The 23,557-nt window shown below is 47.1% G+C and overlaps 1 protein-coding gene across 1 annotated transcript in view; it reads right to left on the bottom strand.

The window, feature by feature from the left end:
* Window positions 1-23,557, bottom strand: part of LOC132209270 (utrophin-like) — a 559,562-nt gene that overhangs the window by 503,858 nt on the left and 32,147 nt on the right. The window contains exons 4-6 of the mRNA XM_059644398.1: window positions 21,219-21,278; window positions 19,546-19,708; window positions 15,366-15,478 (exon numbers count right to left, since the gene is read on the bottom strand). The gene's annotated coding sequence lies outside the window, so the exon portion shown is untranslated. The remainder of the gene's footprint in view (window positions 1-15,365; window positions 15,479-19,545; window positions 19,709-21,218; window positions 21,279-23,557) is intronic.

Genomic DNA, 23,557 nt, shown 5'->3' with positions numbered 1-23,557 from the left:
AGTCACAGTATGCCATTTCCCACAGTCACTGCATCTCCTTTCCCTCAGTCACTGCATCCCATTTCCATCAGTCACTGAATCCCATTTCCCTCATTCACTGCATCCCATTTCCATCAGTCACTGCATCCCATTTATCTCAGTCACTGAATCCCATTTATCTCAGTCACTGAATCCCATTTCCCTCAGTCACTGCATCCCATTCCCCACAATCACTGAATCCCATTTCCATCATTCACTGCATCCCATTTCCATCAGTCACTGCATCCCATTTGTCTCAGTCACTGCATCTCATTCCCCACAGTCGCTGCACCCCATTCCCCACAGTCACTGCATCCCATTCCCCACAGTCACTGCATCCCATTCCCCACAGACACTGCATCCCATTCCCCACAGACACGGCATCCCATTCACTTTAGTCGCAGCATCCCATTTAAAACAGACAATGCATCTCCTTTCCCTCAGTCACTGCATCCCTATTCACACAGCCACTGCATCCCAGTTCACACAGCCACTGCATCCCATTTCACACAGCCACTGCATCCCATTTCACTCAATGCTTCACCTTACACTCAGTCAGGGCATCCCATTTCCATCCGTCACGGCAATCCCATTTCACTCAGTCACTGCATCCCATTTCACTCAGTCACTGCATCCCATTTCCCAGTCACTGCATCCCATTTCCCTCAGTCACTGCGTCCCATTCCCCATAGTCACTGCGTCCCATTCCCCATAGTCACTGCATCCCATTTCCCAGTCACTGCATCCCATTGTCCTCATTCACTGCAGCCGATTCCCCTCAGTCACTGCATCCCATTTCACTCAGTCACTGCATCACATTACCCTCAGTCACTGCATCCCATTACCTTCAGTGGCAGGATCCCATTTCACACAGACACTGCATCCCATTTCCGTCAGTCACTGCATCCCATTCCCCTCAGTCACTGCACCCCAAGCCCCCTCGGGCACTGCATCCCTATTAACTCAGTCACTCCTTCCCAGAGCCTCAGTCACTGCATCCCATGTCCCACAGTAACTGCATCACATTTCCATCTGGCACTGCAGCGCATGTCACTCTGTCAGTGCATCCCATTTCCGTAAGTCACTGCATCCCATTTCCCACAGTCACTGCATCTCCTTTCCCCAAGTCACGGCGTCTCATTTCCATCAGTCACTGCTTCCCATTTCAGTCAGTCACTGCATCCCATTTCCCTCAGTCACGGCATTCCATTTCCATCAGTCACTGCATCCCATTTCACTCAGTCACTGCATCCCATTTCACTCAGTCACTGCATCCCATTTCACAGAGTCACTGCATCTCCTTTCCATCAGTCACTGTGTCCCATTTCACTCAGTCACTGCGTCCCATTTCCCATAGTCACTGCATCTCATTTCCCAGTCACTGCATCCCATTACCCTCAGTCACGGCATCCCATTACCTTCAGTCGCAGGATCCCATTTCCAACAGACACTGCATTCCATTTCCGTCAGTCACTGCATCCCATTTCCCTCAGTCACTGCATACCATTTCCATCAGTCACTGCATCCCAGTTCACTCAGTCAGTGCATCCCATTTCCCTCAGTCACTGCATCCCATTTCCTCAGTCACTGCATCCCATTTCCTCAGTCACTGCATCTCCTTTCCACAGTCATGGCAATCCCATTTCACTCAGTCACTGCATCCCATTTCACTCAGTCACTGCATCCCATTTCACAGAGTCACTGCATCTCCTTTCCATCAGTCACTGCATCCCATTTCACTTAGTCACTGCGTCCCATTTCCATCAATCACTGCATCCCATTTCCCAGTCACTGCATCCCATTTCCCTCAGTCACTGCATCCCATTCTCCTCAGTCACTGCATCTCATTTCACTCAGTCACCGCATCCCATTTCACGCAGTCACTGCATCCCATGTCCCTCAGTCACTGCATCCCACGTCCCTCATTCACTGCATCCCACGTCCCTCATTCACTGCATCCCATGTCCCTCAGTCACTGCATCCCATGTCCCTCAGTCACTGCATCCCATGTCCCTCAGTTACTGCATCCCATTGCCATCAGTCACTGCATCTCATTTCACTCAGTCAAAGCATCCCATTTCCCTCATTCACTGCATCCCATTTCCCTCAGTTACTGCATTCCATTTCACTCAGTCAATGTATCTCATTTCACTGAGTCACTGCATCCCATTTCCATCAGTCACTGCATCCCATTTCACTCAGTCACTGCACCCCAAGCCCGCTCGGGCACTGCATCCCCATTAACTCAGTCACTCCCTCCCAGTACCACAGTCACTGCATCCCATGTCCCACAGTAACAGCATCACATTTCCATCAGGCACTGCAGCGCATGTCACTCTGTCACTGCATCCAATTTCCATCAGTCACTGCATCTCATTTCACTAATTCACTGCATCCCATTTCCCTCAGTCACTGCATCCCATGTCCGTGTGTCACAGGATCCGATGTCCCTCAGTCACTGTATCCCACTTCCCTCAGTCACTGCAACCCAAGCCCGCTCGGGCACTGATTCCCTATTAACTCAGTCACTCCTTCCCAGTACCTCTGTCACTGCATCCCATGTCCCTCAGTCACTGCATCCCATGTCCCTCAGTCACTGCATCCCATGTCCCTCAGTCACTGCATCCCATGTCCCTCAGTCACTGCATCCCATGTCCCTCAGTCACTGCATCTCATTTCAGTCAGCCACTGCATCACAGTGACTGAATCACAGTTCACTCAGTGACTGAATCACAGTTCACTCAGTGACTGAATCACAGTTCACTCAGTCACTGCATCCCATTGTCCTCAGTCACTGCATCCCATTTCCATCAGTCACTGCATCCCATTTCCCACAGTCACTGCATCGCCGTTCCTCAATCACTGCATGCCATTTCACTCAGTCTCTGCAGCCCATTTCACCTCAGTCACTGCATCCCATTACCATCAGCCACTACATCCCATTACCCTCAGTCACTGCATCCCAGTACGCTCAGTCATAGCATCCCATTTCCCTCAGACACTGCATCCCATTTCCCTCAGACACTGCATCTGATTTCCATCAGTCATTGCATCCAATTTCCCACATTCACTGCATCTCCTATCCCTCATTCACTGCATGCCATTCACCACAGTCACTGCATCGCGTTGCCCTCAGTCACTGCATCACATTACCCCCAGTCAGAGCATCCCATTTCCCACATTCACTGCATCTCCTATCCCTCATTCACTGCATGCCATTCACCACAGTCACTGCATCGCGTTGCCCTCAGTCAATGCGTCACATTCCACTGAGTCACTGCATCCCATTCCACAGTGTCACAGCATCCCATTTCACTCAGTGACTGCAACCCATTACCCTCAGTCACTGCATCCCATTTCCATCAGTCAATGCGTCCCATTCATCTCAGTCACTGAATCCCATTTCCCTCATTCACTGCATCCCATTTCCATTAGTCACTGCATCCCATTTATCTCAGTCACTTCATACCATTACCTTCAGTCGCAGGATCCAATTTCCAACAGGCACTGCATCCCATTTCCGTCAGTCACTGCATTCCATTTCCCTCAGTCACTGCATCCCATTTCCCTCAGTCACTGCATCCCATTTCCTCAGTCTCGGCATCTCCTTTCCACAGTCACGGCAATCCCATTTCACTCAGTCACTGCACCCCATTTCACTCAGTCACTGCATCCCATTTCACAGAGTCACTGCATCTCCTTTCCATCAGTCACTGCGTCCCATTTCACTTAGTCACTGCGTCCCATTTCCATCAATCACTGCATCCCATTTCCCAGTCACTGCATCCCATTTCCCTCAGTCACTGCATCCCACGTCCCTCATTCACTGCATCCCACGTCCCTCAGTCACTGCATCCCATTTCACCTAGTCACTGCATCCCATTTCCCTCAGTCACTGCATCCCATGTCCCTCAGTCACTGCATCCCATGTCCCTCAGTTACTGCATCCCATTGCCATCAGTCACTGCATCCCACTTCACTCAGTCACTGCATCCCACTTCACTCAGTCACTGCATCCCACTTCACTCAGGCACTGCATCCCATTTCACTCAGTCACTGCATCCCATTAACTTCAGTCACTTCATACCATTTCCCTCAGTTACTGCATTCCATTTCACTCAGTCAATGTATCTCTTTTCACTCAGTCACTGCATCCCATTTCCATCAGTCACTGCACCCCAAGCCCCCTTGGGCACTGCATCCCTATTAACTCAGTCACACCTTCCCCGTCCCTCAGACACTGCATCCCATGTCCCACAGTAACTGCATCACATTTCCATCTGGCACTGCAGCGCATGTCACTCTGTCAGTGCATCCAATTTCCATCAGTCACTGCATCTCATTTCACTCATTAACTGCATCCCATCTCACTCAGACACTGCATCCCATTTCACTCAGACACTGCATCCCATCTCACTCAGTCACTTCATCCCATTTCCTTCAGTCACTGCATCCCATTTCCGTAAGTCACTGCATCCCATTTCCCACAGTCACTGCATCTCCTTTCCCCAAGTCACGGCGTCCAATTTCCATCAGTCACTGCTTCCCATTTCACTCAGTCACTGCATCCCATTTCCCTCAGTCACGGCGTTCCATTTCCCTCAGTCGCTGGATCCCATTTCTCTCAGTCACTGCATCCCGTTTCTCACTGATGCTGCATTCAATTTCCGTCAGACACTGTATCCCATTTCCATCAGTCACTGCATCCCATTTCCATCAGTCACTGCATCCCATTTCACAGAGTCACTGCATCTCCTTTCCATCAGTCACTGCGTCCCATTTCACTCAGTCACTGCGTCCCATTTCCCATCGTCACTGCATCCCATTTCCCAGTCACTGCATCCCATTTCACTCAGTCACTGCATCCCATTACCCTCAGTCACGGCATCCCATTACCTTCAGTCGCAGCATCCCATTTCCAACAGACACTGCATTCCATTTCCGTCAGTCAGTGCATCTCATTTCCCTCAGTCACTGCATCCCATTTCCCTCAGTCGCTGCATCCCATTTCCTCAGTCACTGCATCCCATTTCCTCAGTCACTGCATCTCCTTTCCACAGTCACGGCAATCCCATTTTACTCAGTCACTGCATCCCATTTCACTCAGTCACTGCATCCCATTTCACAGAGTCACTGCATCTCCTTTCCATCAATCACTGCGTCCCATTTCACTTAGTCACTGCGTCCCATTTCCATCAATCACTACATCCCATTTCCCAGTCACTGCATCCCATTTCTCTCAGTCGCTGCATCCCATTTCCCATCGTCACTGCATCCCATTTCCCAGTCACTGCATCCCATTTCACTCAGTCACTGCATCTCATTTCACTCATTAACTGCATCCCATCTCACTCAGACACTGCATCCCATTTCACTCAGACACTGCATCCCATCTCACTCAGTCACTTCATCCCATTTCCTTCAGTCACTGCATCCCATTTCCGTAAGTCACTGCATCCCATTTCCCACAGTCACTGCATCTCCTTTCCCCAAGTCACGGCGTCCAATTTCCATCAGTCACTGCTTCCCATTTCACTCAGTCACTGCATCCCATTTCCCTCAGTCACGGCGTTCCATTTCCCTCAGTCGCTGGATCCCATTTCTCTCAGTCACTGCATCCCGTTTCTCACTGATGCTGCATTCAATTTCCGTCAGACACTGTATCCCATTTCCATCAGTCACTGCATCCCATTTCCATCAGTCACTGCATCCCATTTCACAGAGTCACTGCATCTCCTTTCCATCAGTCACTGCGTCCCATTTCACTCAGTCACTGCGTCCCATTTCCCATCGTCACTGCATCCCATTTCCCAGTCACTGCATCCCATTTCACTCAGTCACTGCATCCCATTACCCTCAGTCACGGCATCCCATTACCTTCAGTCGCAGCATCCCATTTCCAACAGACACTGCATTCCATTTCCGTCAGTCAGTGCATCTCATTTCCCTCAGTCACTGCATCCCATTTCCCTCAGTCGCTGCATCCCATTTCCTCAGTCACTGCATCCCATTTCCTCAGTCACTGCATCTCCTTTCCACAGTCACGGCAATCCCATTTTACTCAGTCACTGCATCCCATTTCACTCAGTCACTGCATCCCATTTCACAGAGTCACTGCATCTCCTTTCCATCAATCACTGCGTCCCATTTCACTTAGTCACTGCGTCCCATTTCCATCAATCACTACATCCCATTTCCCAGTCACTGCATCCCATTTCTCTCAGTCGCTGCATCCCATTCTCCTCAGTCACTGCATCCCATTTCACTCAGTCACTGCATCACTTTTCACTCAGTCACTGCATCCCATTTCCCTCAGTCGCTGCATCCCATTTCCTCAGTCACTGCATCCCATTTCCTCAGTCACTGCATCTCCTTTCCACAGTCACGGCAATCCCATTTTACTCAGTCACTGCATCCCATTTCACTCAGTCACTGCATCCCATTTCACAGAGTCACTGCATCTCCTTTCCATCAATCACTGCGTCCCATTTCACTCAGTCACTGCGTCCCATTTCCATCAATCACTACATCCCATTTCCCAGTCACTGCATCCCATTTCTCTCAGTCGCTGCATCCCATTTCACTCAGTCACTGCATCTCATTTCACTCAGTCACTGCATCGCATTTCACTCAGTCACTGCATCGCATTTCACTCAGTCAGTGCTTCCCATTTCACTTAGTCACTGCATGTCATTTCACTCAGTGACTGCATCCCGTTTCCCTCAGTCACTGCGTCCCATTTCACTCAGTGATGCGTCCCATTTCACTCAGTGACTGCAACACATTTCACTCAATGGCTGCAACACATTTCACTCAGAGACTGCATCCCATTTCCCTCAGTCACTCAGTCACTGCATCACATTTCACTCAGTCACTGCATCACATTTCACTCAGTCACTGCATCACATTTCACACAGTCACTGCATCACATTTCACTCAGTCACTGCATCTCGTTCACCATAGTCACTGCATTCCATTTCCCTCGGTCACTGTTTCCCGTATCTCACAGGCGCTGCATTCAATTTCCCACACTCACTGCATCCCATTTCCCATAGTCACAGCATCTCCTTTCCCGCAGTCTCTGCATCGCATTTCACTCAGTCAATGCATCTCATTTCCCTCAGTCACTGCATCTCATTTCACTCAGTCACTGCATCTCATTTCACTCAGTCACTGCATCCCATTTCACTCAGGCACTGTATCCCATTTCCCTCACTCACTGCACCCCAAGTCCGCTCGGGCACTGCATCCCCATGAACTCAGTCACTCTTTCCCAGTACCTCAGTCACTGCATCCCATTTCACGCAGTCACTGCATCCCATTTCCCTCAGTCACTGCATCTCCTTCACCACAGTCACTGCATCCCATTTCACTCAGTCACTGAATCCCATTTCCCTCATTCACTGCATCCCATTTCCATCAGTCACAGCATCCCATTTATCTCAGTCACTGAATCTCATTTTCCTCAGTCACTGCATCCCATTCCCCACAGTCACTGAATCCCATTTCCCTCATTCACTGCATCCCATTTCCATCAGTCACTGCATCCCCTTTATCTCAGTCACTGCATCTCATTCCCCACAGTCGCTGCACCCCATTCCCCACAGTCACTGCATCCCATTCCCCACAGACACGGCATCCCATTCACTTGAGTCGCAGCATCCCATTTCAAACAGACACTGCATCTCCTTTCCCTCAGTCACTGCATCCCTATTCACACAGCCACTGCATCCCAGTTCACACAGCCACTGCATCCCATTTCACTCAATGCTTCACCTTACACTCAGTCAGGGCATCCCATTTCCATCCGTCACGGCAATCCCATTTCACTCAGTCTCTGCGTCCCATTTCACTCAGTCACTGCATCCCATTTCCCTCAGTCACTGCATCCCATTTCACTCAGTCACTGCGTCCCATTTCCCATAGTCACTGCATCCCATTTCCTAGTCACTGCATCCCATTCCCCATAGTCACTGCATCCCATTTCCCAGTCACTGCATCCCATTGTCCTCATTCACTGCAGCCGATTCCCCTCAGTCACTGCATCCCATTTCACTCAGTCACTGCATCACATTACCCTCAGTCACTGCATCACATTACCCTCAGTTGCAGGATCCCATTTCCCTCAGTCACTGCATCCCATTTCCCTCGGTCACTGCATCCCATTTCCCTCAGTCACTGCATCTCCTTTCCACAGTCACGGCAATCCCATTTCACTCAGTCACTGCATCTCCTTTCCATCAGTCACTGCGTCCCATTTCACTTAGTCACTGCGTCACATTTCCATCAATCACTGCATCCTATTTCCCAGTCACTGCATCCCATTACCATCAGTCACTGCATCCCATTACCCTCAGGCACTGCATCACAGTACGCTCAGTCACAGCATCCCATTTCCCTCAGACACTGCATCCCATTCCCATCAGTCACTGCATCCCATTTCCCTCAGTCACTGCATCCCATTTCACTCAGTCACTGCATGCCATTTCCCATAGTCACTGCATCTCCTTTCCTCAGTCACAGTATCCCATTTCACTCAGTCACTGCATCCCATTCCCCTCAGTCACTGCATCCCATTACCCTCGTCACAGTATGCCATTTCCCACAGTCACTGCATCCCATTTCCATCAGTCAATGCGTCCCATTCATCTCAGTCACTGCATCCCATTCTCCTCAGTCACTGCATTCCATTTCACTCAGTCACTGCATCACTTTTCACTCAGTCACTGCATCTCATTTCCGTCAGTTACTCTATCATATTTCCATCAAACAAGGCATCTCATTTCACTCAGTCACTGCATGTCATTTCACTCAGTGACTGCATCCCATTTCCCTCAGTCACTGCGTCCCATTTCACTCAGTGATGCGTCCCATTTCACTCAGTGACTGCAACACATTTCACTCAATGGCTGCAACACATTTCACTCAGAGACTGCATCCCATTTCCCTCAGTCACTGCATCCCATTTCACTCAGTCACTGCATCACATTTCACTCAGTCACTGCATCACATTTCACTCAGTCACTGCATCACATTTCACACAGTCACTGCATCACATTTCACTCAGTCACTGCATTCCATTTCCCTCGGTCACTGTTTCCCGTATCTCACAGGCGCTGCATTTAATTTCCCACACTCACTGCATCCCATTTCCCATAGGCACAGCATCTCCTTTCCCTCAGTCTCTGCATCGCATTTCACTCAGTCAATGCTTCCCATTTCCCTCAGTCACTGCATCTCATTTCACTCAGTCACTGCATCTCATTTCACTCAGTCACTGCATCCCATTTCACTCAGGCACTGCATCCCATTTCACTCAGGCACTGTATCCCATTTCCCTCACTCACTGCACCCCAAGTCCGCTCGGGCACTGCATCCCCATGAACTCAGTCACTCCTTCCCAGGACCTCAGTCACTGCATCCCATTTCCCTCAGTCACTGCATCTCCTTCACCACAGTCACTGCATCCCATTCCCCACAGTCACTGAATCCCATTTCCATCATTCACTGCATCCCATTTCCATCAGTCACTGCATCCCCTTTATCTCAGTCACTGCATCTCATTCCCCACAGTCGCTGCACCCCATTCCCCACAGTCACTGCATCCCATTCCCCACAGACACGGCATCCCATTCACTTGAGTCGCAGCATCCCATTTCAAACAGACACTGCATCTCCTTTCCCTCAGTCACTGCATCCCTATTCACACAGCCACTGCATCCCAGTTCACACAGCCACTGCATCCCATTTCACACAGCCACTGCATCCCATTTCACACAGCCACTGCATCCCATTTCACTCCATGCTTCACCTTACACTCAGTCAGGGCATCCCATTTCCATCCGTCACGGCAATCCCATTTCACTCAGTCACTGCATCCCATTTCACTCAGTCACTGCATCCCATTTCACAGAGTCAGTGCATCACATTACCCTCAGTCACTGCATCCCATTACCTTCAGTCGCAGGATCCCATTTCCCTCAGTCACTGCATCCCATTTCCCTCAGTCACTGCATCTCCTTTCCACAGTCACGGCAATCCCATTTCACTCAGTCACTGCATCCCATTTCACAGAGTCACTGCATCTCCTTTCCATCAGTCACTGCGTCCCATTTCACTTCGTCACTGCGTCCCATTTCCATCAATCACTGCATCCCATTTCCCAGTCACTGCATCCCATTACCATCAGTCACTACATCCCATTACCCTCAGTCACTGCATCACAGTACGCTCAGTCACAGCATCCCATTTCCCTCAGACACTGCATCACATTCCCATCAGTCACTGCATCCCATTTCCATCAGTCACTGCATCCCATTTCACTCAGTCACTGCATGCCATTTCCCATAGTCACTGCATCTCCTTTCCTCAGTCACAGTATCCCATTTCACTCAGTCACTGCATCCTATTCCCCTCAGTCACTGCATCCCATTACCCTGAGTCACAGTATGCCATTTCCCACAGTCACTGCATCTCCTTTCCCTCAGTCACTGCATCCCATTTCCCATAGTCACTGCATCCCATTTCCAACAGTCACTGCATCCCATTTCCAAGAGTCACTGCATCCCATTTCCAAGAGTCAGTGCATCCCATTTCCCTCAGTCACTGCATCCCACATCACTCAATCACTGCAGGACATTTCACTCATTGACTGCATCCTATTTCACTCTGACACTGCGTCCCGTTTCCCTCAGTCACTGCATCCCATTACCGTCCGTCACTCCATCCAATTACTGTCAGTCACCGCAACCCATTTCCCACAGTCACTGCATCCTATTTCCACCAATTACTGCATCCCATTTCACTGAGCCACTGCATCCCATTTCATTCAGCCACTGCATCCCATTTCACTCAGCCACTGCACCCCATTTCACTTGGCCACCGCATCCTAGATCACACAGTGACTGCATTACAGTTCGCACAGACACTGCAGCCCATTTCACACAGTCACTGCATCCCATTTCACACAGTCACTGCATCCCATTACCCTCAGTCAGAGCATCCATTTCCCTCAGTCACTGCAGCCCATTTCACTCAGTCACTGCATCTCCGTTCCCTCAGTCACAGCATCCCATTTCCATGAGTCACTGCATCGCATTCCCCTCAGTCACTACATCGCATTCCCCTCAGTCACTGCATCCCATTTCCATCAGTCATGCATCCCATTTAGCTCAGTCACTGCATCCCATTTCACTCAGTTACTGCATCCCAGGTCACTCAGTCACTGCATCCCAGGTCACTCAGTCACTGCATCCCAGGTCACTCAGTCACTGCGTCCCATTTCAGACAGTCACTGCATCTCCTTTCCTCAGTCACTGCATCCCATTTCACCAAGTCACTGCTGCCCATTTCACTCAGTCACTGCGGCCCATTTAACAGTCACTGCATCCCATTTCCACAGTCACTGCATCCCATTTCCCAGTCACTGCATCCCATTACCCTCAGTCACTGCATCACAGTACGCTCAGTCACAGCATCCCATTTCCCTCAGACACTGCATCACATTCCCATCAGTCACTGCATCCCATTTCCATCAGTCACTGCATCCCATTTCACTCAGTCACTGCATGCCATTTCCCATAGTCACTGCATCTCCTTTCCTCAGTCACAGTATCCCATTTCACTCAGTCACTGCATCCTATTCCCCTCAGTCACTGCATCCCATTACCCTGAGTCACAGTATGCCATTTCCCACAGTCACTGCATCTCCTTTCCCTCAGTCACTGCATCCCATTTCCCATAGTCACTGCATCCCATTTCCAACAGTCACTGCATCCCATTGCCAACAGTCACTGCAATCCATTTCCAACAGTCACTGCATCCCATTTCCAAGAGTCAGTGCATCCCATTTCACTCAGCCACTGCATCCCATTTCCCTCAGTCACTGCATCCCACTTCACTCAATCACTGCAGGACATTTCACTCATTGACTGCATCCTATTTCACTCTGACACTGCGTCCCGTTTCCCTCAGTCACTGCATCCCATTACCGTCCGTCACTCCATCCAATTACTGTCAGTCACCGCATCCCATTTCCCACAGTCACTGCATCCCATTTCCACCAATTACTGCATCCCATTTCACTCAGCCACTGCATCCCATTTCACTCAGCCACTGCATCCCATTTCACTCAGCCACTGCACCCCATTTCACTTGGCCACCGCATCCTAGATCACACAGTGACTGCATTACAGTTCGCACAGACACTGCAGCCCATTTCACACAGTCACTGCATCCCATTACCCTCAGTCAGAGCATCCATTTCCCTCAGTCACTGCAGCCCATTTCACTCAGTCACTGCATCTCCGTTCCCTCAGTCACAGCATCCCATTTCCATGAGTCACTGCATCGCATTCCCCTCAGTCACTACATCGCATTCCCCTCAGTCACTGCATCCCATTTCCATCAGTCATGCATCCCATTTAGCTCAGTCACTGCATCCCATTTCACTCAGTCACTGCATCCCAGGTCACTCAGTCACTGCATCCCAGGTCACTCAGTCACTGCGTCCCATTTCAGACAGTCACTGCATCTCCTTTCCTCAGTCACTGCATCCCATTTCACCAAGTCACTGCTGCCCATTTCACTCAGTCACTGCGGCCCATTTAACAGTCACTGCATCCCATTTCCACAGTCACGGCATCCCATTCCCCTCAGACACAGCATGCTATTTCCCACAGTCACCGCATCGCCTTTCCTCCGTTACTGCATCCCATTGCACTCATTCACTGCATCCCATTGCACTCAGTCACTGCATCCCATTTCACTCAGTCACTGCAACCCATTTCGCACAGTCACTGCAGCCCACTTCACGCAGTCACTGCATCCCATTTAAGAGTCACTGCATCCCAAAACCGTCAGTCACAGCATGCCATTTCTCTCAGTCACAGCATGCCATTTCCCACAGTCACTGCATCTCCTTTCCCTCAGTCACTGCATCCCATTAACCTCAGTCACAGCATCCCATTTCACTCAGTCACTGCATTCCATCTCCCACCGTCACTGCATCCCATTCGCCACAGTCACCGCATCCCATTTCCCAAATACACAGAATCACCTTTCCCTCAGTCACTGCCTCCCATTACCCTCAGTCACAGCATCCCATTTCACTCAGTCACAGCATCCCATCTCCATCAGTCACTGCATCCCAGTTCACACATTCACTGCAGCCCATTTCACTCAGTCACTGCATCCCATTTCACTCAGACACTGCAACCCATTTCCCACAGTCACTGGATCCCATTTCCCTCAGTCACTGCATCCCATTAGACATAGTCACAGCATCCCAGTTTACTCAGTCACTGCAACCCAGTTCAATCAGTCTCGGCATCCCATTCCCCTCAGTCACTGCATCCCATTACCCTCAGACACAGCATGCCATTTCCCACAGTCACTGCATCTCCTTTCCATCAGTCAACGCATCCCATTTCCATCAGTCACTGCATCCCATTTCCATCAGTCACTGTATCCCATTTCCCTCAGTGACTACAACCCATTTCCCGCAGTCACTACAACCCATTTCCCGCAGTCACTGTATCCTATTTCACTCAGTCACTGCATCTAATTACCCTCAGTCACTGCATCCCATTACCCTCAGTCACTGCATCCCATTACCCTCAGTCACTGCATCCCAGTTCACACAGTCACTGCATCCAATTTCACTGAGTCACTGCATCCCGTTTCACTGAGTCACTGAATCGCATTTGTTGTTCTGACTTGAATGCAATGGTCATGAATCTCCTCCAATGGCTTGTCATGTATTTCCAATGCAAAATTTTACCAAGTTTTGATTTTCAATTTTGATTACATGTGTCTCCTCTATTCTATAAGATGCTGCAATAAACTCAAATTTGACGAATCATAATTCAACCACCATTACCGACAGAGTTAATTTCATCAAACAGATCCAATTAGAATTGTCACATTCCCAAATCCTGATTCAAGTTTTTCTAATTATGGGCCACGTGGTTAAGAAAAAAGACACTTAGAATCAGAGAGATGTACAGTCGGGAAACAGATCCTTTGGCCCAATTTGTCTATGTTGACCAGATATCCTAAATTAATTTAGTCCCATTTGCCAGCATTTGGCCCATATTCCTCTCAACCCATCCTATTCATATACCCATCCACATGCCTTTTAAACGTACAAGCCTCCACCACTTCCTCTGGCAGCTCACTCCATACATGCACCACTATGAAAAAAATCCGGTCCATTTTAAATCTTCCCTCTCTCATTTTTAACCTATTCCCTCCAGTTTTGGATTCCAGCAACCCGGGGAAAGGATCTTGGCTGTTCGCTCTATCCACATCCCTCGTAATTGTATAAACTTCTATATGGTCAGCCCTGAACTCCAAAGTTCCAAGAAATAGCTGCCTGTTCAAGCCCACGGTATACCTTCAACCTCCGATGCTCATAACATCCTTGTAGATCTGCTCTGAACCCTTTCAAGTTTACAACATACAAGAATACAGCGCAGAACAGGCCCTTCGGCCCTCAATGGTGCGCCGACATCCTTCCTCTCGCAAGGAGACCAAAATCGATTGCGGTATTCAAAAAGCAGCCGAACCAACGTCCTATATGGCTGCTAAGTGATCTCCCAACTCCTATTCTCAATGCACTGACCGATAAAGGCGAGCACACCAAATGTCTCCTTCATATCCTTTCTACTGGTGGCTGTACTTTGATGGAACTACGAAACTGCACTCCAGTGTCTCTTTATTAAGCAACACTCCCCACAACCTTCAGTGTATACGTGCTGCCCTGATTTGCCTTTCCAAAATGTAGCACCTCACATTTGTCTAACCTCAACACCATCTGCCATTCCTCAGTTTATTGGCCCTTGTCAATGTCCCATTGTATTCTGAGGTGACCTTCTTGACTGGCTACTACACCTTCAATCATTGGGAAACTTACTAACCACACCTTCTATTTTCATATCCAAATCATTGCATCACTTCAACTCCCCCTCCCACTCCCTGAATGACATGTCCATCCTGGGCCTCTTCCAGTGTCACAACCAGACCACCCAGAAACTGGAGGAGCAGCACCTCACATTCCGCCTCGGGAGCTTCCAACTCAATAGCCTCAATGTGGACTTGGCCACCCTCAAAATCTCCCAACCCGCCAGCCTCATCCCAAGACTAGTTCCTCCCCTCATCCCCGCCTCCATGACCTGTCCGCCTTCTCTCCCACCTATCCACTCCTCCCACCTCACTGACCTACTCCCACCACTGCTTGGAATTATTTTTCTTTTCACACTTCATCAGCTCGACGTTATTTCTAAAATCTATTTTCCAATTGTTGGAAAAAGTGAGATAAAGAGAAGTAAAAGAAGTTACATTCTTACCACTCGGGAAATCTCTGAATATTCTTCTGTTGAAAGGCCGCCAAGGAACGATGCAATTCTTTTGTCACAAACGCTGTGAGGGAGACATCTTCTTCGGTTCCACTAACTCCACCCTAAGGAAGACAAACCCATGTAACATATCTAGTGACTTAAAGCATACTCTATTGTTGCCCAAGGTGGAGAGCTGGATGAACACAGCAGGTCAAGCAGCATCAGAGAAGCAAGAAAGCTGATGTTTCGGGACGAGACCCGACTTCAGAAAATTGGCGCTGGAGAATCTGAGATAACAAGGTGTAGAGCCGGATGATACTGCTTGGCCTGCTGTGTTCATCCAGCTTTACACCTTCTTATCTCAGATTCTCCAGCATCTGCAGTTCCTACTACCTCTATTGTTGCCCTTTCACTTTACTGAACTAATATGAGCCAGTAGTTTTGTTTAGGCTCGTGTAATCTTACGGTTATTGGCCTGTACAAAATCCTGAATTAATTTTGATCGACTGACGGGAGGAGAGATGAATTTTTTAGAAATTTTTGTTTTCTACCAATTTGCAGAGGGCATCGTGGGCGATTGAAGGACAGTGTTATTATCCTCCAGGTCTGTGGACTGCATCGTTACCAACTTGCCTATTTGCATATACATAAAATATTCATTATGTACCAATGAAACATAATAAACCAATATTGCGTACTAAAAACAACGCTCACATATCAATGGAAATTTAAATATTTATCATAGAGTTTTAAGGATTGAATTCAATGATACAAAGCAAAAACCAGTGAAGATGAGGGCAGTTGGTCAGCACTTTTGCCACTAAGTGGAGGTTGGCAATTTGAGGCCACCCAGGAACAAGCAAGCTCTGTCTAACTCCAAGGGCAGCACGGTGGCTCAGTGGTTAGCACTGCTGACTCACAGCGCCAGGGACCCAGGTTCGATCCCACCGTTGGACGATCTTCTGTGCGGAGTTTGTACATTCTGCCCATGCCTGCATGGGTTCCTGCTGGGTGCTCTGGTTTCCTCCCACAGTCCAAAGATGCGCAGGCTCAATGTATGGGCCATGCCAAACTTGCCCATTGTGTTTCGGGATGTGTAGATTAGGTGTGTTAGTCATGGGAAATGTAGGGTTACTGAGGAAAGGGTCGGGGGATGAGTCAGGGTGAGACGCTCTTTGGAGGGTGACCGTGGACTTCTTGGGTCAAAAGGTGCTTGTTTCCACACCGTAGGGATTCTATGATATGGAAGTATCTTTTGAAGTGGACATTCGTGGGTGTGCTATAACAGAGACCTTGAAATACTGCACAACAAATATTTGGAACTAGACTGTCAATTCAGACAGAGCATCAAAAAAGGTCATGGAAGTTGTCACTGATATAAAGCAGGACTGATGAAAATCCAGCAGGAAATGGTGTCAAAAGGCACAGTATCTTTTATTCATCTCCAGTTATTTTGTCCAAGGCACTGGATGCTGGCAGGATTGAAACATTTAAGAAATGCTTCACAAATCACATATAAGGACCTGCACATCTTTGAACAATGGGAGGAAACTGCAGCACCTGGCGGAAGCCCCTCGCAGACGCGGGGAGGACATGTCAATTCCACACAGATAGTTACCCAAGACTGGAATTTCAATTGGCTCCCCAGTGCATGAGCAGCTCTGACCACTGAGCAACGACCTTGCCCAGAAGGGGTTTTATAAGCGCATACATTATTTCCATTAAGACAGATCCAATCCTCTATGTCATCAAAATAACATATTGTAGATATCATGACAACAATCATAAATGATTTTGAACAAGTAAATCAAAAAACTTGAAATAGTTTCCAAGCCTAAATACTAGATATGTTGCAGTTAAGATGAATAGCACAACAACAAAAAGGCCATATTTTATGTGACCATCGGTAACACTTGAAAACTTGCAACAATTTGTCGCCAGTAGTGCTCTGAAGTGGCTTGATGGTGCACTCCTTCATTCACTGGAATGAAACTCCAAAGATCACAAATTCTCCTTCAATACCGTGTTTTAACAGTGACTGCATCAACCTGTGTTTATGCGCCTGACTGGAAACCCACACAACATGCATAAGCAAAAAAAAATCTAAGGTGATAGGAGAAAAAAATGTATGTATGCAACGTCTTTGAAAAGCAATTATTTGTAGCAGCTGCAAGCCCATAAGGAATCTCGTTTCGCAGATTATATTCATTTGCACTGCAGGTCATGCCAGTCAGAATCAGTTTTCGTTTCATGACAGATAACTAAAATGTCCAAAACGATGAACTTTGGTTGATCAGAAGATTTTAAGTATGGGCTATGTCTTGTGTGAGCTGATGGCATTAGGGGATGGAGAAGGTACATGCACTGCTGGCATCTTGACACCATTGAATGAGCAAGCGTGGACGCAAAGGTTGTAACAGGTAACAATTGGACAGGCAATATCTTTTGAGCTCCTTCCCAGCAGGCCTGTAATACTCTAAAGCTGTGCTAGACCCTCACTTCCTCCACCTTACGTACGCTGCCTTTTCTTTTTGACAAGAAGCACCTCTGTACCCGTCATCCAAGGCTCCTTAATCTTACCCCTTCTACCCTGTCTCAGAGGAACAAATTTATACATCACTCGCAACAACTGCTCCTTGAACAGCCTCCACATGTCTGCTGCGCCCTTTCTGTGGAACAATTGCTCCCAATCTGTACTTCCCAACTCCTGTCTGACAGCATCATAGTTTCCTTGACCCCAGTGAAATATCTTCCCCTGGTAACTGCTCCTTTCCCTTTCCATGGCGATGGTAAATGGGAGGCTCTTGCGGTCACTGTCGCCAAAGTGTTCTCCCACCACGAGATCTGACACCTGTCCTGGCTCATCCCCAGCACCAAATCCAAAATGGCCTCCTGCCTCGTCGGCCTGTCCACATACTGAGTCAGGAAACCCTCCTGAACACACCTGACAAAAACGGCTCCATCCAAACCATCTGCACTAAGGAGGTTTCGATCTGTATTGGGAAAGTTGAAGTCACCCACAACAACAACCCTGATACGTTTGCACTTTACAACAATCTGCCGGCCAATGAGTTCTTCGATCTCCCAACTGCTATTTGGGGTCTGTAGAAAACCCCCAGTGAAGTGACTGCTGCCTTGCTGTTCCGAACTTCCACCCACACTGACTCAGTCGACAAACCTTCCTTGGCAACCTCAGCCCATACAACCGCAGGAGACGAGTCCTCAAAGGTTCTTTCAGCCGCCGTTATACTGTCCTTGACCAACAAAGCCACACCTCCCCCTCTTTTACCACCTTCCCAGACCTTAATGAAAGATCTAAACCCAAGAACCTGCAACATCCATTCCTGACCCTGCTCTATCCATGCCTCCGAAATGGCCACAACATCGAAGTCCCAGGTACCTATCCAAGCTGCAAGCTCACCTACATTATTCCGGATACTCCCGGCATTAAAGTCGTCACACTTCAATCCAGCTTGCTGTCTGCCAGCACACTTCTGTGACAGTGAGGTCCTGACCATGTCCTCCCTATGCTCATCCTCCTGTGTACTAGGACTACACCTCAGTTTCCCATCCCCCTTCTGAGCTCGTTTAAATCCAACCGAATGGCACGAGCCAATTTCCCACCCAGGATATTCGTGACATCACAGACCCTGGCACCTGGTAGGCAACACACCAATCGTGAGTCTCTTTCGTTCCCGGCAAATCTTCTATCAGTGCCTCTAACTATTGAGTCCCCAATGACTATCACTCTCTTCCTATCCCCACTTCCCTTCTGGGCAAGAGGGACAGACTCTGTGCCAGAGACCTGCACCCTACTGCATACCCCTGCTAAGTCATCCCCCGGAACAGTATCCAAAATGGTATACTTGTTTTTCAGGGGAGCTACTGCAGGGGATTTCAGGGGAACGACCACAGGGGAAGGTTAGTCAAGCTACACCGAGTAAACGTGCATTTTTGGCTGAAGAAACATGTGTTTCAATGTGAGCTAATGGAAGAAGCCATGGAGTCAATGCTAAACATTTCGACAATAAGACAACCATTCTTGAAAGCAGCATACAGCGTGAAAAAGAAATGAGCTGCTTTAATATCCACTTAAAATTTATGTGGAATATCAGATGGAATTTTCTTATTGACTCCATTGTGCAATCATGTCAATCTAAAAATGTTAACTGCATTAATTAATACTAACCAGAAACGGACTTTGTAGTAAATGGTTTGACGATTTTCTGTATCTGGAACATCCCTTTTCCTTCTCGAACGAAGATCGTACCAACCTATGGTACCAAACTGTGAGTCAAACGGATGGGACACAATCTTTAAATTCCTCATCAAAACAGTCTAATCGTATGGTTCTGTGCAATAAAAGAGAAAGAATAAACATGTTTCCCACAATTTTGCTGATGTTTACGAACAGAACGCTCAAATTCAAAAAGTTTGGGCTGGCATGTCTGCTTCCTCCAGCCTGTTTAAACTGTTCCATTCAATGTGAAATTTGTGCTAAGTTTTAGCACACAGGTCTATGTGATCTGCGCCACCACCTTCTATTAGTCATACATGCTTTCCCCCTCTTCCTGTAATACATTCCTTCAAGTGTTCAATGAGATTTTGATTTTAAATCTTATTGTCATATTCTTTTGATTCTCAAGCATCAATGAATCTGATGTTGCCGCTATTCCATGCAGTGCACAGCACGTCAAACAGGAGTCTTACTCTTGCCATGAGCACTGAGGTAGTATGGGGTCACAACTGTCTCATAGTTCAGAATGAAATTCTACATATAGGGCTATGAAGAGTCATGCAGTTAATTTTATTTGACACGCTATTTCTTTTCTTCACAAATATGCTGGATTTAAAGTGATCTTCACACTCATTTAAAATGAATTCAATATCCAACCATCTGTAAAACTAGCATATCCAAATTTTAATTTGAGTTCAGTGTTACACAAATATATGACTTTTTTAAAAATTATGTTCGAGTCAACATTAACATTTCATTCCCTGACAGCGGGTGAACTTACTTTTAAACTCCAATTTTCCTTCGGTATTAATGGAGAGATGAGCCTTTTTGCAAGCACCGAAAGTCTCCACCAGTTTAAGCTAACACTTGCGAAACTGTAAGTTTCACAAATATGTTCCTATTAAACACTACTTCCTATTGAAGCAGTATGAGCTAAATTCATTCAACTGGACAGCAAAAACGGTCAAGATTTTAAAAGCAAGCAACTATTTTGAAGTCACTCTTCGAACTAAATTCCATCTTGGTGTGTGAGAGTCCATAGGTTCCTCACTCTCAACGAACCATTCAACTGTCATGCAATTACTGAAACACACAGACAAAAAACATCAACGTTAACAGTCACTAAGATTTTGAGAGTGATTTGGAATTCGTATTCAATACCCCCTGGGGAAAATCTGTTCCAATCTGGATAGTACTCACTTATTACCATCCCACCTACCTTCCCCAGCACCTCCTCCCCCTCCATGCTATTTGTTTCTGAGCTCCCTTCCACCCTCCATTTCTCAGGAAGGGTCCTGATCCAAAACCTCAACTTTCTTGAGCCTCTGATGCTGCCTGCCCTGCTGTGTTCCTCCAGCTCCACAATGTGTTATCTCAGACACCAACATTGGCAGTTCTTACTATCTGGATAACTCATTCTCACCTTGTAACAAGTGATTTATACTCATTATCTTTTCAGATTACGCATGTACATGTATATACATAAATATACATATCACACTTTTATGCCTGAACCACTAACCTAGAGGATATTTTAAAAGAGTCTCTTCATATCTGCATGAAAGAGAAATCATCAAGGTCATAACTTTCATTTCAGGAATAACTCGAACATTCAAAGTACTCACAGTCAGTGTCCCATTTACTTGACCAGTCAATTTGATGTGAATCTTTCTTCCAAGTGGAAACTATAACAGCAATTATATTTGAGAATCAAACTCTTCATTGCATCACCAATATTTCCTTGTCTGTTTGAAACATAAGATAATGAAATAATCATGGACAGATTGGCCAACAGTGTAATTTATTGTGTGTTATGGCAACTGAAAATCACAACCATTGAAGTGATCTTTAAAAAGCTGTTGTTATACAACAGAGCACTTTTTGAGATGCAGTGATGAACATACTTCCTGAGATGCAAATAATATATGCCAAATTAATTCCAAAGAATACCTTTACAATGAAAAAGAAGCTAAAAATCTCTTTACATTGCGAAGCTTGACAGATTGCTATTAGTCAATGGAAATCGTTCAGAACAATTATTTATTCCCAGATGAAAAGGAAGTGTATCCATTTCATGACAACAAAATGTGAGGCTGGATGAACACAGCAGGCCAAGCAGCATCTCAGGAGCACTTTTGTCCTCCTGAGATGCTGCTTGGCCTGCTGTGTTCATCCAGCCTCACATTTTGTTGTCTTGGATTCTCCAGCATCTGCAGTTCCCATTATCTCGTATACATTTCATTTTCACATCTTATCCAAGAGAGAAAAAAAAAACACCTTCATGAATGCATTGTCAAACAAGAAGACTCACAAAAAAAGCCATTTGGCCCATTGAATATTCCTCCATCATTCGGTGAGATCATGGTTGATCTCATTACATTTATCATGACACAGCACTTCCACCAAACCCTCCTGATAGCTAATACATTCCGATCCAAGTAACATCCCGGTAAATCTCTGTTTCTGGGCCATGCCTTGTCTTTCTAAATATTTTTTCAGTCATCTGCAAATTTAGCCACAGCACATGCACCTCTTTCCTCCAAGTCATTAATAAACAAGCACAAGAGCTGTGGTTCCTTCAGCGCGACCTCATTTCTTACTGACAAGCCAACCCTGGCATCTCTGTCCATTTGTATCGGAGATAATGGGAACTGCAGATGCTTCAGAATCCAAGATAACAAAGTGTGGATCAGGATGAACACACAGAAGTAGAAGGGTCTCGGCACAAAACGTCAGCTTTTACGCTCCTGAGATGCTGCTTGGCCTGCTGTGCTCATCCAGCTCCACACTTTGTTATCTCTGCCCATTTGCCTGTTCTTTCTATCTGACATGAATCATTGGCTATTTCGTTCCCAACACTTATCCCCTAACAACCACCTCTCTGTGATACCCAGAGTGATGTATCTGTCAATTTCAATCTGCACCACAAACTCATTCACTTTGTTTCATACACTCCCTGCAATTCAATACAAGATCTTCAGTCTGGCATTTACAGCCACCCTTCTTATCTGCTGCAGCTGAAGTGAGACTCCTGACCATTTCCATACTTTTTGTCCTATTACTTGCTCTGGAAACTTTGCTGAGCACTTACCAGCTTCTAACTTTTTCCACAATTTTCCATGCAACTGAGCTCACCCACTCCACACTTTTTAACGCCCTAGCCCCAGGCCGAGCTCTGTATTTTGCGAGGATACTTGTCCCAATATGATTCTCGTCGAGCCTATAACACCAGAACAACTCCCTCCTTCCCCGTACCGATGCCAATGTCCCATGAATTCAAACACATTTCTGCCATGCCACCATTTGAACAATGTACATCTATAATTATGTTCACACCGTGCCAAATTGCTCAGATAATAATCCAGAGATTATTACCATTCTGGTTCTGCTTTCTCACCTCAGCACCTCGGTGCTCATAATCCCTCAGGAGAACCTCTTTCCTCTTTCTTCCATATCAATGGTACCTGTGTGGACCACGATAGCTGGATTTCTACTCCTCCCACTTCAAGTTCCTTTGTAGCCGAGATGGAATATCCTGAACCTGGGCACCAGGCAGGCAACACTACTTTCGAGACTCTCGATCCTGGTCACAACGAACAGTGTTCATTCCCCTAACTATACTACCTCTGATTATAACTACATTTCACTTTTTATCCCCTCCTGAATGTCCCACCTATACCAAAGTGCTACAGTCAGTTTACTCATCTTCCCTATACCCTGCACTCTCATCCACACAGGAAGAAAGAATCTCAAACCTGTTCGATAAGATCAAAGGCCAAGGTTCCTTCTGCACTACATCCTGGATCCTTCCACCTGCCCTGTTCTTTGTCATTGGCCACTGACCGAGTTTCAGCTAGTTAATCTAAGGTGTGTGACTGCCTCCTGAAGCACAGCATTCCCTGGTAACTCTGCCCCACATGATTTGTTGATTGGTCAAAACTGAGATTCCAGTTCATCAACCCTG

Source organism: Stegostoma tigrinum, unplaced genomic scaffold, assembly GCF_030684315.1.
Source record: "Stegostoma tigrinum isolate sSteTig4 unplaced genomic scaffold, sSteTig4.hap1 scaffold_79, whole genome shotgun sequence".
NCBI classification, from domain to species: domain Eukaryota; kingdom Metazoa; phylum Chordata; class Chondrichthyes; order Orectolobiformes; family Stegostomatidae; genus Stegostoma; species Stegostoma tigrinum.
Note: the sequence above shows the minus strand (reverse complement) of the source record. Positions and strands in the feature narration are given on the sequence as shown.